Here is a 14074-nt window from a genome sequence, read left to right as displayed (position 1 = left end):
GGTGGGACAAAAGATGGATAAATGTATTCACCTTACACTATATGCCAAAATAAATTAGTTAAATGCAAAAGTGGAAGCAAAAACTAGGAGAAAATATAGCTGATTATGTTATTTGAACTTGTATTTGAGAAGTGTAGCACTCCAGGAAAACATTATAAAAGTGGATTGGTGTATTTGTATTTGAAATTAAAACTGTAAAGCAAATGAAAGGAAAATTAGCAAAGTAGGTGAAATGTTAAGACAGTTTCCTGGGGCTGGCATTGTGGCGTAGTGGTTAAGCTGTGCCTGTGATGCTGGCATCCCATGTGGGTGCCAGTTGGAGTCTGGGATGCTCCACTTGCAATCCTGCTCCCAGGCTAATATGCCTGGGAAAAGCAGCAATACCTGGCCCAAGTATTTGAGTCCCTGCACCTAAGTGGGAGACTTGGCTGAAGCTCTTGGCTCCTGGCTTCAGCCTGGCCCAGCTCTGGCTGTTGCATCCATTTGGGGAGTGAACCAACAGATGAAAGATCCCTCTTTAGGAGCAATAAGAAAATCATACCTGGAAGAAGGGCAGAGGGTATAAATAATTAGTTGTAAAAAAGGAAAAATATAAATGGTAATAACTTTAGATAAACAAGTATAATTTTAAGGTCAGTCCTGTGGCACAGCAGGTTAAGCTACCACTTACATTGCCTCCATCCCATGCTGGAGTGCTGGTTCTAGTTATGCCTGCTATGCTTCCCATTCAGTTCCCTGCTAGTGTGCCTGGGAAGGCAACACATTATCGCCAAAGTACTTGGCCCCTACCATGCATGTGGGAAACTTGAATGGAGTTTTGGGCTCCTGGATTTGGCCTGGACCAGACCCAGGCATTGTGGCTATTTGGGGAGTAAACCAGTAACTGGAAGATCTCTCTGTCTTTCCTTCTCTCTCTTTCCCTCTAAATTTCAAAATAAATAAATATATCTTTACAAAAAACGTCTGATTTTTCTAATGGTCAAAGGAATTCAAGTAAAATGATAAAATTATCAAATGTACATTATTTTCTTCTTCTTTTTTTTTTTTTGGAAATACACAAGTATAGGTTGGTGTTGGTAATTGAAATAGGCATAGCTTTCCTGGTGGACAATTTGACCTTTTTTTTTTTTTATTTGAGAGGTAGAGTTATAGACAGTGAGAGAGAGAGACAGACAGACAGACAGACAGAAAGTGAACCAGAATCTGCTGGTTCACTCTCCAAATGGCCGCAATGGCCAGAGCTGAGCCAATCCAAAGCCAGGAGCCAGGAACTTTTCTAGGTCTTTCACATGGGTGTAGGGGCCCAAGCACTTAGGCCATTTTCCACTGCTTTCCCAGGCCATAGCAGAGAGCTGGATTGGAAGAAGAACATCTGGAATTAGAACCGGTGTCCAAATGGATGTGGACTGTGCCACAGCGTTGGCCCCAACCTTACCTCTTAAAAGGCAGAAATATAAGTGAATATATAAATTATGTCTGTTATGTTAATTATGTGCCTCTAGTATTAATAATAATTTTATGTATTCACTCACATTTTGTAATTAATATATTTTTTATGTTTGAGGAGAGAAACATTAATATTTAAAGCATTTAAATAAACAGCTAGGGATCAAAAACCTTATATTATAAATATATCAACTTCCTTTGTGACATTATTTTAAATTGTTCCTCTAGATCTTGATCGACAAAAATAAATTGAAATGTAAAACAATTATTTTTGATAAAAACATTTGAATGCTCTTGGAACTACTTGCTAGAGTAGATTTATTTAGACAGACATGAAAATATATCTGACAAGGACTTGGGGAGATACAAATAAAAAATGTCTTTATAAACTCTGCAAACTAATGCATTATGTATGTCAGTTGCTCCAATTAGGTTCAACATTTTGTCTTGCTTACCTCCAGGCTACTGTTCTTCCTGATTCAGTCTAGATTGTTCTTACATGTCCAATCCCTGGTAAACACTGTCTCATCTTTTAAAGTCCCGCTGGTTCTTCCTGTTATCTAGGGAGCATGTTTCCAATTGGGCTGAACTGGCTTTCTCCTCTCTTGGTAATATTTAGTTCTTGTGTGAGTCTCCTTCTAAATAGGAAGCTCAGAAAATGCTGGGAGTATGTCAGATCTATCACAGTCAGTCCAGAAACTGGAATCACACATGGTCCATGGTGAATGAATAGTGATTGGGTAAGCCAACAAAATAAAAATAATGCACGAAGTACATAAACAGGGGTTTTGAAACTGCTGGCTTTGTAAATAGACTATGAGGAATTGTTAGAAGGTAATTACAAATTATTGGTCATTTCATTTGGTTGTTTACTTTGTGAAATCAGAATAACAGAAACATCACAGATCAGTCCTAAGTTTAGGAATATGATTTCATAGCAAAAATTTAAGAAGACATTGAATAGCATGTAAACAGACGATGATAAAGAATATTAAGTGCCAGCATAAATGAAGCATGGTAGGATTTAATGCAAGGAAGAGCTGAAGTTAGGGATGGATGTAAAGGCTGCATTCCATCAGGTCACAGGGGCAGCTCCCCTCACAGTCCATCTAGAATCAGAATTATAAATCTTATTGTTCTGGTAGTCACAGCTTTTAGTATATTTCTCCAATGACTGAGCTTAATTATAAACTTCTGAGCCTTGTGATTTATAATCCTGTGTTTTTAGTAATCACCTCATGAGATTTGACACATTTAATTTGTGTTATTAAATTATAAGAAACTAGCACCATTTCTTAATGAATTCACTGCTATAAACTATCTTAATAGAATCAGTGAAATTTACTTCAGTGTGCCAAATGGGTGCTGGATTTGCCAGTGTATTTCTGATGCTCTGGGTGAACATCACCAGAACTGTGTTAAAATGGACTCCTAGTGATAGAAGGCAATGTTTGTTTATTTGTTCATACCTGTTGTATTAGGCTTCTTCCCTGGTTTGTAGGGTCAAACAAAAGAGACTTAGGTTCTCACAGATGTGGAGGCTGGAAGTGGAAGACCAGGCTACCAGCAGAATTGCCGTCTGCAAAGGTTACCTTCTCTCTCTCTCTGCACAAATGGCTCAAATGACCTCTCTTCATGGAGAAAGGTCTGATGTCTTTTCCTCTTTTAAAGATAGCAATCTTACTCGATTAAGGCCCCATCCCTATGACTCTATGCACTTTTAGTTACCTCCTTAAATATCCTGTTTCCAAATATAGTCACACCGGGGCAACGGGGAAGCTTTCAATATATGGAGTTTTGGAAGGGACACAGTACAGTCAGTAGCACCTGCTGACCAACACAGACTTGGGGGAGGTCCCCTTGGTTTGACTTTAGATAAGCTTCTTCCTGACTACAGGCCCCAGTTTCCCTTTTCTTAGAACACTTACTGGAGTTAGGAAACTTGTGCCTTTGTAAATCCTTTCTGTACCCCCTTTAAGATGTAAATCTTTTAAAAAAACTTCTTGACAGTGTTGAGACCCAGAGTTATCTTTTTCAAGGACCAAGGAGTCTTTTGAAGTGTAGTCATCAAAAAAGACAGATCCCCTGTCTCCCAGGCTGGGGCATAGGGAGCCTAACTTTGGTGAGCACTTTTTTTCAAGTAGTAAAACTACCTCTGCTCACAAATAAAGGAGAAGGTGGACTTTTCCTTTGGGTAAAGCCAGTTAGCAGATGCAGAAGACCTATAATCTTTGTTCACCCTCTCCATCCTAGGTCTACAAAGATTCTCCACCTTTTCTTTCTGTGGAGTTGAACTCAGATGTTGTTCTGGATTCTTTTTGCTAATGAAACAGCCTTGAATAAAGTTTTCTTTTTAACATTATCCAGTACAATTTTTTCTTTTCACTGCACACACACACACTGCTAGCAAGTGGTACTGGTGGTAATAATGCATCTTATTTTAACTGCCTTTGCCCTTTAAGTTGATCTCCTGAGCAGATACTTCAAGTTGCTTGTTCTTCAGTGATCCTGAGACTGCCCTAGAACTACCAGACTAGTTCTTCAGTACTGAAAGAGAAGCATATCTTCATCAGTGTTTGCTTAATATTGATCTGAATGCAGTCACACATTATTTAATGATGAGTACACTTTCTGAAAAATGGGTCCTTAGGAAATTTTGTCATTGTTTGAACATCATGCAGTCTACTTTCACACGTGTGCATGGTGAAGGTCAGTCCGCTGGTGTGTCCTCTTGATGTAATGGGAAAAAAAATTGGAGTCACTGTGGGCATAATGTAACATACTGTTCTAAAGTACATATTCAAAATATAAATGGAAAGAGAATGCTCTAAAGTAAGGATAAAAAGATAGTATAGTATAGTGAATACATAAGCCAGTAGCATAGCCCTTTATTAATATTAAGTGCTACACATAAGTGTGAGTACTATCCTTTCATACAAATGGCAGTTTAGCAGATTTCTGTCCACTAGCGTCATGACCTACTTTATATGAGGATATTATGATATCCATGATGTCATAGGTACAGGAATTTTTCAGATGCATTACAACCTGTTGGGACAACCATTGCTGATGTGGTCTGTCATTCACTGAACTATCACATGGCACATGGCTGTAGCTTTCATTTTATTGCTGAGTCATCTTTTGCTTTTACTCATTTATGTATATTTGTTTTCCTTGCACATTTCACTATTTAGCATGTTCCTTCCAGATTAATTTCATTCTTCAGAATTCTGCTAGTGAGGGTCTACTGATAGTGGATAACTGCAGTTTACTATTTTGTCTGAAAATGTCTTTATTTCACTGTCATTTTGATGTTCTGCTATGTATACAGCACCAAATGCCATTTCTTGTTTTTATCTCCACCTATTTTTATTTTTAATTTTCTTTAAATTTTTATGAATATAAATTGAACAGATTTCATGTATTTCGTAAGTACAACTCAAAGAAGATAATCAGAATGACCTCCCTCCTCTTCTCTCTTGATCCTCCTCCTTGCTTTCTAATTTTCGCAAATAAATAATTTTAGTTCACTCTATAATCACAGACTTAATGCAAATTAACCATAATATTAAGTAAGTAAAATGTATAAAGACCCCAGTTCTACAAGAGCATAAAGCAGGACTAAAAACAGCAATCAAATCACAAGATGTCTGCTACATTAACTACCACATATCTGAGAAAACAAATGGTATTTGCTCTTGTAGGACTGGCTTATTTCATTAAGCATAATGGTCTCCAGTTGCAGCCATTTTGTTGCAAAAGACAGGATTTCATTCATTTATATGGCTAAGTAGTGTATATGTACCATATTTTCTTTATCCAGTCATCAGTTGATAGACATCTGAGTTGATTCTATATCTTAGCTATTGTGAATTGAACTACAATAAACAAGGAAGTACAGATAACTCTTTCATACGCTGATTTCATTTCATTTGGGTAAATTCCCAGTTGTGGGATGGCTGGGTCATATGGTAGATCTATCTTCAGATTTCTGAGGAATCTCCATACTGCCTTCCATAAAGATTGTACTAGTTTACCTTCCTACCAATAGCATACTTTTTCACCACTTCCTCAATGACATTTGTTATTTTTTTGATTTTTGGACTGGAGTGAGGTGAAACCTGCTTGTAGTTTTATTTTCATTTTTTCTGATGGCTGATGGTCCTGAGCATTTTTTCATGTGTCTGTGGCCACTTGAATTTCATCTTTTCAAAAATGACTATTCGTGTCCTTTGTTCATTACCAAATTGAATTGTTTGTTTTGTTGTTGTTGTATTTAATTTTTTGTAGCTATTGTGAATGATACTGATCTTATAAGTTCTCAGCCACAGCATTGTTTGTGTGCACAAAGGCTATTGATTTTTGTGTGTTGATTTTATATCATAAAACTTCATCAAACTCTCTTATGAGTTCCAGTAGTTTCCTAGTAGAGTCTCTTGATTCCCCTTTAAATAGATCATACCACCTTAAAATAGGGATAATTTGACTTCCTCCTTTCCAATTTATATCCCTTTGATATCAGTTTTTTGCCTAATGTCTCTGCTAAAACTTTCATAATTATATTGAATAGCAATGGTGAAAGTGGTCATCTTTGCCTCGTTCTGAATCTTAGTGGAAATGCTTTCAGCTTTTCTCCATGTACTATTATGCTGGGTGAGGGTTTGTCCTATATTGCCTTGATCATGTTGAGGAATGTTTCTTCAATACCCACTTTGCTTAAGGTTTTTTATCATGAAAGGATGTTGTGTTTTATTAAATGTTTTCTCTGCATTTAATGAGCTAATCATGCATTTTATTCTTCAATTTGTTAACGTGATGTTTATATCTATTAATTTGCATATGTTGACTCATCCCTGTGTACCAGGGATAAATCCTAACTTGTCTGGGTGAATGATCTTTTTGATGTATTGTTGTATTTGATAATTAGTATTTTGTTGAGGATTTTTGTGTATGTGTTCATCAGGGATATTAGTCTATAGTTTTCTGTGTTGTATGTTTTTTCTGGTTGTAGAATTAAGGTGATGCTGGCCTCATAGAGTTTGGAAGGATTCCCTCCCTTTTAATTGTTTTTGAATAATTTGATAAGAATTGAGATTAGTTCTTAAAAATCTGGTAGAACTGAACAGTGACCATCTAGTCCTGGGCTTTTCTTTGTTGGGAAGGTCTTTATGACTGATTCAATCTCTATCTTGGTTACTGGTGTATTTTTTCTGTCTTCCTGACTTAATTTTGGTAGCCTATATGTGTCCAGAAATCTATCCATTTCTTCTAGATTTTCCTGTTTGTTGGCATATATCTGTTTGTAGTAATTCTTTATGACTCATTTTATTTCTGTGGTATTGATGTTACATCTTCTTTTTCATCTCTGCTTTTATTAATTTGGTTCTGTTCCGTTTGTGTTATGTTGGGCCAGTGGTGTATCAATTTTGTTTAATTTTTCAAATTTCTCTCAGACAGTCCTTGAGATGCAATGTTAGATAATGTATTTGATGTCTTTCTGATTTCTTCATGTATGCACTAATTAATATAAATTTACATTTTTTAAAAGATTTTTAAATTTGTAAGTCAGAATTACAGAGAGGGAGGGAGCAGAAGAAGGATGGAGAGAGGACGGAGGGGGGAGAGGGAGAGTCTTCACAACTGATTCTCTCCCCTAAATGGCTATAGTGGCTGGGGTTGGGCCAGACTGAAACTAGAAACCAAGAGCTTCTTTCAGGTCTCCCATGTGGGTGCAGGGGCCTAAGCACTTGAGCCATCCTCTGGTGCTTTCCCAGGCACATTAGCAGGGAGCTGGATTGGAAGTGGAGCAGCAAGGTTTCAAACAAGTACCCATATGGAATGCCTGCAGTGCAAATGGTGGTATAACCTACTGACTCATAGACTTTCCTCTTAACACTAGTTTTGCTGTATTACATATCTTTTGATATGCTGTGTTGCTGTCTGCATTTGTTTTAAGAATTTTTTGATTTCTCCTATGGCCATGTGTTTGCCGAGTTTAAGTTGTTAATTTACAGCTTCAGGCCGGCACCATGGTTCACTAGACTAATCCTCCGCCTGCGGCACCAGTACCCTGGATTCTAGTCCCGGTTGGGGCACCGGATTCTGTCCCGGTTTCTCCTCTTCCAGTCCAGCTCTCTGCTGTGGCCCGGGAGGGCAGTGGAGGATGGCCCAGGTCCTTGGGTCTTGCACCCATATGGGAGACCGGGAGGAAGCACCTGGTTCCTGGCTTTGGATCTGCGCAGCACGTCAGCCGCGATGGGCTGGCCGTAGTGGCCACTTGGGAGGTGAACCAACGGAAAAAGGAAGACCTTTCTCTCTCTCTCTCTCTCACTGTCCAACTCTGCCTGTCAAAAAAAAAAAAAAAAAGAAAAAAGAAAAAAGAAAAGAAAAAAGGAAAAAATGTAGAGCTTCATTCCATTGTGGTCAGAAGAGATACATGGTATGATTTAATTTTTTTTGAATTTGTTGAGACTTGCTTTATGGCCTAACATATGATATGGTCTATCCTAGAGAAAGGTCTATGTGCTGTTGAAAAGAATGTGTGTTCTGTAGCTGTCAGATGAAATGTTCCATATATATCGATTAGGTCCGTTTGGTCCATAGTGTAGATTAGCTCTGTTGTTTCTTTTTGGATTTTCTGTCTGCTTTATCTGTCCATTGATGAAAGCAGGGTGCTGAAGTCCCCCATTACTATTGTACTGGAGTCTATGTCTCCCATTAGATTCATTAATATTTATTTAAAATAGCCAGGTGCCATAGAATTAAGTGCATATACATTTATGATAGTCAGAACTTTCTGTTGACTTGATCCCTTAATCATTACACAGAGCCCTTCTTTGTCTCTGTTAGCAGTTTTTGTGTTAAAGTTTATTCGGTCTGATATCAGTTTGGCTACACTTGCTCATTTTTGCTTTTTGTTAACATGGAATATCTTTTTCCATCCTTTCACTTTAAGTCTGTTTGTATCTTTGATGGTGAGGTGTGTTTCTTTTGGGCAATAAATATATGGGTCTTCTTTTTTTTTTTTTTTAAATACATTCAGCCATCATGTATCTTTTAACTGGGGAATTTAGGCCATTTAAATCCAAATTTATTATTGATAGGTAACAACTTAGCTCTGCCATTTTCCCGTAAATATTCATATTGTTTGTTTTGGATTTCCTTTGTTCTTTCACTAGATTTTCCGCCTGCACATTCTTTCATGATGATGACTATCTTTCTCTGTCTGTATCATTTGTAAAGGTGACAAATTATTTCAATTTCTGTGTGTTTTGTAAGTTCTTTATTTCACCTTCATTTATAAATGAAAGCTTCGGTCCCTAAAGTAATCTGGGTTGACAGGTTTTTTTCTTCAAGAAATTGGACCATGTGTTTCCCTTCTCTCTTAGCCTGTAGAGTTTCTGATGAGAAATTAGTTGTCAGTCTAATTGGAGATCCTCTAAAGGTAATCTGGCATTACTCTCATTCACATATAAAATCTTTTCTTTCCATGTTTTGCTGGTGAAAGTCTCACTATAATGTGTTGTGGTGAAAAATCTTTTTTTTTTTTTTTTTGACACCCAGAGTTAGACAGAGAGAGAGAGAGAGACAGAGAGAAAGATCTTCCTTCTGTTGGTTCACCCCCCAAATGGCCACTATGACCGATCTGAAGCCAGGAGCCAGGTGCTTCTTCCTGGTCTCCCATGCAGGTGCAGGGCCCAAGCACTTGGGCCATCCTCCACTGCCCTCCCGGGCCACAGCAGAGAGCTGGACTGGAAGAGGAGCAACTGGGACATAATCCAGCGCCCTGACTGGGACTAGAACCCAGGGTGCCGGCACCACAGGTGGAGGATTAGCCTAGTGAGCCGCAGCGCCGGCCCTGGTAAAAATCTTATAAGATCAAGTCTAAGGGCTGGCGTGGTGGTGCACTAGGTTAATCCTTTGCCTGTGGCGCAGGTATCTCATATGGATGTCGAGTTCTGTTCCCGGTTGCTCCTCTTCCAGTCCAGCTCTCTGGAGGGCAGTGGAGGATGGCCCAAGTGCTTGGGTGCCTGCAACTGCGTGGGAGACCAGGAAAGAAGCTCCTGGCTCCTGCCTTCAGATCGGTGTAGCTCTGGCTGTGGCGGCCACTTGGGGAGTGAACCAACAGAAGGAAGACCTTTCTCTCTGTCTCTCTCTCTCACTGTCTGTAATTCTCCCTGTCAAATTAAAAAAAAAAAAAAAAACTTAAAAAAAAAAAGATCAAGTCTATTAGGAGTTCTATGTGCTTCCCATACCTGGATGGCCCTACCTTTCTCCAAATTAGGGAAGCTCTCTGCTGTTATTTTAATGTTTAGGCCTTCTGTACCATTTTCTCTTTGCATATCTTCAGGAACTCCCAAGGCACATGTTTTGTTGTTTTTTAGTATCACATAAATTTAGAACATTATTTTCAGTTTTTCTATTTTTTCTTCCTTTTTGTATTTATAAGAATTTTTCTTTTAGTTAACATATTCTTTCATTTTTTCATTGTATTTTCTATTTGGCATATTGAATTCTTCATTTCTAATATTTTGTCTGGGTTTCTTTTCAATATCTATATCTCTTAGTAGAGTTTTTCATCCATGTTTTGTATGGATTTACTTACCTCATGTATTTTTTTTTTTTGACAGGCAGAGTGGACAGTGAGAGAGAGAGACAGAGAGAAAGGTCTTCCTTTACTGTTGGTTCACCCTCCAATAGCCACTGGGGCCAGCGCGCTGCGGCTGGCGCACTGTGCTGATCTGAAGCCAGGAGCCAGGTGTTTCTCCTGGTCTCCCATGGGGTGCAGGGCCCAAGCACTTGGGCCATCCTCCACTGCACTCCCGGGCTACAGCAGAGAGCTGGAATGGAAGAGGGGCAACCGGGACAGAATTCGGTGCCCTGACCGGGACTAGAACCCTGGCCGGGACTAGAACCTGGTGTGCCAGCGCCGCAGGCGGAGGATTAGCCTATTGAGCACGGCGCTGGCCCTACTACCTCATGTATTTGTTTCTCTGTGTTTTTGAATACTTTTGATCATTATTTAAAATTCCTTTTCAGGCATTTCATCAATCTGTTCATCCTCACATTCTAATATATTTTTTAAAGATTTATCTATTTATTTGAAAGTTATAGAAAACAAGAGAGAGAGAGAGAGAGAGATCTTCCATGATCTTCCATGGACTGGTTCACTGCCCAAATGGCCACAACAGCTGGAGCTGGGCTGGTCTGAAGCCTGGAGCTTCTTGGTCTCCCATGTGGATTGAGGGGCCCAAAGATTGGGCCTTCTTCTGCTACTTTCTCAGGCACATTAGCAACCAGCTGGATTGGAAATGGGGAAACCAGGACTCGAACCAACTCCCATATGGGATGCTGGCCCCACACATTCTAATTTTGGAATGCTGTTTTATTTCTTTTGGGGAATCATGCTATCTTCCTTGTTTATGTCTCTTTCATTTCCGTATTTATTTTTTAGAATTTATGGAAACACTTGTTGATTTTCTCCTCTGTCAACTTTCATCTTTGAACTATGCCTGTATGGCTTAGTGGAGTATCTGTTCCTTCAGTGGATATCCAGAGGTGTTTGCTGGTCAGGACCAGGGACTCTGGCCTGTGCTCATGGGAGGGGCAAGAGTCCAGGATGATACACACATTGGGCATGGTAGATCATCAGAAGGGAAGGGGATATGATCCTGTCAGCTGACACATTGCCTGTATCAGCACCTCCCTGCCAAGTTGAACCTACCATCCAGGATAAGCTCAGCTTCAGCCTCACAACGCCCAGGCACTTCATCCATGCAGGTTCCAGAACTGCACAAAGGATCTCCTAAGACCTCAGTAACATAAATGTTATTTTATGCCTCAGTAAGCAGGATGCAAAACTGAGGTACATTATGGTTAAGTTATTGTCCAACGTCATGCAGAAGATACACGCTGGAAGTAGAATTCTGAACCTGACATTCAGACTCCATAACCCGCTCTTTTGGTAGACACAGATAGGGCTCATCAAATATTACATTCATTCCTGTGATTCTTGAACATTTTCATGGGGAAACAAAAATGGGGCCAAGTAACTTCATCACCAATTAACTATGCCAACAAGTGACGTAGATCACTTGCAAAACCAATAGTTAAGATCTCGTTGTAGCTCTCCCATTCTTATCCTCCCCTATGGTAATGACTTGGAAGCTGCCTGTGAGGCCGCAGTGGCACAAGATGCAGGAGAGCTGGATCCCAAAGTCACGAGTTGGAGCAAAGCAATCCACCAAGCTACAGAAGGCTTGGTGCAAGTGAGAATTAAACTTGAGACATAAATTTGGAAGAGTATTTGTTATCTCATATAGCCTTTTCTGCCACTGTCTCAAACACTACCCTACAGGTGCTCATTCGTAGGACCGAATTCATTACTAGCTAGTTAAACTCTTTGACTTGATTTCAAATCTTCTCCAAATTTGAAATTCCCTTCTTTTGTAGAAAGATGTAGGAAGTAAATGTTTTTTTGGTCATGAACTATTTTTTTTTTTTTTAATTTGAAGGTAGGGAGAGCTACAGAGAAATAGAGATCATCCATCCACTGGTTCACTTCCTAAATGGCAGCAGCAGCTGGGGTTGGGCAAGGCTAAATCCAGGAGCTGGGGACTCAGTCTGAGCCTCTCACATGGGTGGCAGGGACCCAGGTATTTGAGCCATCACTTCTGCTTTTCAGAGTGTGCATTGGGAGAAAGATGGGGAGAGGAGCCAGACTTGAGACTGAAACTCAGGTACTCTGATGAGGGGCATGGGTACCTTAACTTATGTCTTTATCATGATGCTAAATTACCGCCTCATTATACTTTTTTATATTTAAAAATCTACCAGGAGATGCACCTGGCAAACCTTCAAAAATACTGATGGGATAGAATAGCATACACCCAAGAATTTCATAATTTACAAACATTTGCCCAAGCAAAAATTGTACCAGTGCAAATTTTACCTGCAGGGGAGATTTGATTGGAAGCTGTTGCAACAGGAGACTCAGAATTAAGTCTGAACAACTGCCTTGAAACAAGGGGTAGAAGAGTTTTTAAGAGATAGTAATGGGCCGGTGCCATGGCTCACTTGGCTAATCCTCTGCCTGCGGCGCCGGCACTCCAGGTTCTAGTCCCGGTCGGGGCGCCGGATTCTGTCCTGGTTGCTCCTCTTCCAGTCTAGCTCTCTGCTGTGGCCCGGGAGTGCAGTGGAGGATGGCCCAAGTCCTTGGCGGCCATTGGGAGGTGAGCCAACGCAAAAAGGAAGACCTTTCTCTCTGTCTCTCTCACTGTCCACTCTGTCAAAAAAAAAAAAAAAAAAAAGAGAGAGAGAGAGAGAGTAAAGTAGGGGGACCTGAACCCTCAATATTTGCTGATTGGTTTTATCCAAAGGCATACTAACTTCATGACATGAGATGGGCTTTAAAATTTGGAGCAAGGCACCCTAAGTAGACTGGGAGTTAGAGGCACTATCTCTTTTGGTGTTTACATTTCAAAGAGATGTTTCCCTGCTTCTTGAAAAAGTTATTCCTGATAAACACTAGCAAGAAGCTTCTAAAAATTCCATGTCTTAAAGGAACAGACAGAAAAATGTTGTGTTCCACAAGAAAGTTTCAACGAAGAGGGAGGTTAGGTGGCTACAGACTAGAAGAACATTGCCTGAAGCTGAGTCAAGTTGAGGCACCAGTACAAACCTCTCGGTCACCTAAGGCTGGAGACAGTCAAGGGAGTTCTAATATGGCTTTTTTTCCTCCTCAACAAAAGCGCAGATATAAATCCTGGTTCCTTTGTACATGAAATTGCTATTTATTTGGCATTTTGGATCACCCGCTTTTATCACATTTCATTATAATTCAGGGATTGCACCACATTACAAAAACTTAACATAAATTGTGTAAACACTTAGCCTATATTTTGATGGAAGAGGAAATAGTAACTTTATAAAAAAAGATTTCAGTATTTTACAATTCAACATGACTGGCTCCTCATATAACAACAAACTGTCAAAAATAAATTTCTCATTCAAGCTGAGAGCAAATGAAAGGAAGAAAGCAGGAAACAGTAGCTGCAGGAAGGAAACTGATTTATTATTTCACTGAACGATTCCTTCAGGAAGCAGTAGGGGCTGACAGTGATTCCTCTGATACCTGGGTGGTTTTTGCCTTGCGGGGATGCCAGTGTGGAAACAGCAAGCCCTTTAGAGATGGAAGCTATACCAAACTTGATGTCTATTTTCATCATTTGTCATTAATTTTTGCAGACTAAAATGAGAGCTAGAGTTATTTAAACAAAGACCAAATGCAAATATTTTGAAACGGAAAAAAAAAGATGTTTCCATAATTCATCAGTGCTTGGTTTTCACTTTGGAGAAATCTCAGGATACAAGACTGAAAGAAACATACTGTTTCAGAAGAAACAAAACAAAACTGATGGACACAATCAGACTTTTTTTAAGATTTATTTTATTTACTTGAAAGAGTTACAGAGAGAGGTAGAGACAGAGAGAGAGGTCTTTATCTGCTGGTTCACTCCCCAGGTGGCCACAATGGCTGGAGCTGTGCCTATCCGGAGCCAGGAGCCAGGAGCTTCTTCCAGGTCTCCCACGTAGGTACAGGGGCCCAAGGACTTGGGCCATCTTCTAC

General features: G+C 39.7%; 1 protein-coding gene across 23 annotated transcripts in view; it reads left to right on the top strand.

Moving 5' to 3' along the window:
* LOC100346703 (endogenous retrovirus group K member 19 Pol protein) overlaps positions 1 to 14074 on the top strand; it is a 313823-nt gene that overhangs the window by 282944 nt on the left and 16805 nt on the right. The gene's annotated exons all lie outside the window — the stretch shown is intronic.

The sequence above is a fragment of the Oryctolagus cuniculus genome, chromosome 3 (genome assembly GCF_964237555.1).
Source record: "Oryctolagus cuniculus chromosome 3, mOryCun1.1, whole genome shotgun sequence".
Classification (NCBI taxonomy): Eukaryota; Metazoa; Chordata; class Mammalia; order Lagomorpha; family Leporidae; genus Oryctolagus; species Oryctolagus cuniculus.
Note: the sequence above shows the minus strand (reverse complement) of the source record. Positions and strands in the feature narration are given on the sequence as shown.